This window comes from Vombatus ursinus, unplaced genomic scaffold (genome assembly GCF_900497805.2).
Source record: "Vombatus ursinus unplaced genomic scaffold, bare-nosed wombat genome assembly UNPS02003326.1, whole genome shotgun sequence".
NCBI lineage: Eukaryota > Metazoa > Chordata > Mammalia > Diprotodontia > Vombatidae > Vombatus > Vombatus ursinus.
The window spans coordinates 471-3,315 of record NW_020943104.1 but is presented as its reverse complement, the minus strand read 5'-3'; the positions used below and the strand labels follow the sequence as shown (position 1 = coordinate 3,315).

Here is a 2,845-nt window from a genome sequence, read left to right as displayed (position 1 = left end):
ACATTAATAGGAAAAAAAAGATTTTGAAAGCTATTGGAATTCTAATTAATGCAATGACGAATCTTTTTTTTTTATTTTAAACAAGAAGTTTATTTCAACAACAAGATGTTTGACTTGAAGGGAAAACTATCTAGGATCAATTTTTTTATAGTAATTTATCCGTACTGAGAGACAGAGATTGCCCTACATGTAACAGCTACGTACAAAAAAGTCACAAAATCGTACTTGGTTTTACAATGATAAAAGAAAAACATTGAAATTATCCAATCAAACAAGGTATGTAAGGATTTTTTTGTGGGTTTTTTTTTTTGTTGTTGTTGTTGTTAAACAGTGAGAGCAAAATAACTTACTGGAATATAAAGATAAAAGTTGAATAAGCATGCCACTAATGGAGAAAAGGGATATTTTCACAGAACCAGTTTGTTTTTTCCCCTCCCCATCTCCATTTGATGTTGATCATAACATACCATCAGCCATTTAATTAAAAGAAAAATAGGCATTATGCCTGTGCACATACACCAATTACTTTATGTACAATAAAGGAATGGGGGAAGGGCATCAAAGAAGAGAGAAAACTATACTGCACTAATCAGGATGTGGATGAACCAAATCTTGGTTTTCTAATTGTGAATGTATTGTTTTCCTTGGGAGCACAATTCTGGAGCAGAGTTGCATGTTCTCTTTCTAGTAAGTGCCTCCTGTCTGCTGCTGGAATACATCAATTATATCTTCATCCTCCATTTCCAGCTGTGCAGGTGTGTCTGTTTCATTGATTGGTTGCCCATCAAATCGGAATGTGATCTGCCTCACTGACAAACCCTGTCGTTGACAATAGGCTTTCATTAGTTTATCAAGTGGTGTGTACCTCTTAATCTTAAACTGCACCACCGAACCATCTTGCCCTGCCACCTTCAAAATAATGCGGTCCTTGTTTTCAGTCTCCATGCCTTCCTCTGGCTTTTCGTTGTCCATGGTGAGTCCCCGGGTCTCCTCAGCCGCTACTTTACAAAAGCTGCACCAGGATGGTCCCCTCCAAGGGAGAGGCAGCAGCGGCAGGAGCAGGAGGAGGAGGAGGATGATGGTGGTGATGGTGAGGAAGAGGAGGAGGACGAGGAGGAGGAGCTGCAATGATAAATCTGAAGTTCAGAGGCCTGAAGATGAATCAAGTCAGCCACCCATGGCTCCTGTGACAGAGTCTATAGATTAAAATCCAGAAAGAAATGCACATCTGGATTTCATCCATAGCAGAATCTGTCTTTCTGGACCCTGGGTACTTATTGTCAGGCTTCTGTTATTGTTCTGGTTATAGATTTTAATCTGAATTTCCTAAAACTTTGTAAACATTGGCCTGCAGGAGCCAGGTACATGGTTGACAGTCCTGGGTGGGAACTGTCCCTTGTCCCTCTTCAGGGGTCTGAGATGGGGGGGTGCAAACCCGGCCCCCACAAAGACACATTCTTCCCACACCCAGGTCCCTGAGAGAGGGGACCCCCAGGGAGAGGCAGGGACCCCTAAAAGGGCGGGTCTGTGCCCCGCTGACAGACTTCAGGCCGGGTCCCTGCAGGGGCCCAAGAAGGCCATGCCCTCCCCGGGGACACCGAGGGGACGGACTCAGGAGGGGAAGGAGGCAGGGCGTTGGCAGGCTCGGCCCAGGGGGAGCTGAGGACGCCTCCTTGTTTAACAGGGGATTGTTTTTTCGGGGGGGTCGAGGAGATGGGGTGGGGGAGGGGAAATGAGGAGGAGAAGAGGGGGGCTGAGACGGGGTCTGCCGGACGGCGTACAGGGAAGCGCGGCGCCCTTGGAGGCGGGGATAAAAACAGCCGCACAAAGAAGGGGACAGTCGGGAAACGAGGAATGGGGGGGGCTCCACTCCCCAATGCGCTCTGTACCCCCAGGGCCGGAGGGACCGAGAGAACCGCTAGGCCCCCCCTTCTGGACTCAGCCCCCGACACCTGAGAAGGGGGAAGGAGAGGGGGGACCCCACAAGGGCTCTCGGCGGCCCCACCCCCCACACCCAGGCAGGCCTGGTCAGGGAGGCCGACCTAGGGATAGAGGAAGAGTCTGAAGGGCCCAGGAAGGAAGTGGGGTACGGGGGGGAGGGGGAGGGGCAGTGTGAGAACCTCCAGCAGCAGCCCTACCCCGCCCCCCCCAACTGAACCGGCCCCTCCATAGCTGGACTGGGATTCCACGAACCCTGCTGTGATGTCACACCTGGAGGCGGGGCTTACCTCAGCCACTGCAACACAAACTAACCACGGAGATGACCAGGGCTAATCCGAGGATGCTGAAGATGGAGGGCCCTGTGGCGTCAGGCGGCGACGGGGGCTCCCCTTGCGACCCCTGGCTGGGCCAGAGAGGGGCAAGGCCCTGTTTCCCTCAGTCCCCAGGCACGGCCTAGGCTCAGTGAGCCAGGGCTGAGGCCCCGATTTCTCTCAGGCAGGTCTGGCTGAGGAAGGGGCGGAAGACGGTCCAGTGACTCATCGAGCCTCAGAAACAGAGGCTGGTGACCCCGGCAGATGCAGTGTGGGAAGGGGGCGGGGCGCCCGTGATTTCACATCCGGGGCAGTCACTGTTGTGTTTTTGTGGGATCTCAGGCGCGCCTCCTCCAGGAATTATCGATGTGTGCACCCCTGCAAATTCCACTACCAAATGCTGTGTTAAGAGAATAATGAAAAGCATGGCCCACGATGCCATTTCATTCCCTCTTCCCAATCTGAAAACTATTGACAGCGAATGGATAAAGGGCTAGTGTCAAATTCACCAAGGCATTTTGAAATTTCAATTCCAAGTCCTGTGTGATAGGACTAATGTCTCCCAGAATTTCTCCTGGACATGGGTTTGATCC

General features: G+C 51.1%; 1 pseudogene; it reads right to left on the bottom strand.

The window, feature by feature from the left end:
• Nucleotides 1–317: 317 nt before the first annotated feature.
• LOC114052080 lies at nucleotides 318–2,505 on the bottom strand (annotated as a pseudogene).
• Nucleotides 2,506–2,845: the final 340 nt, after the last annotated feature.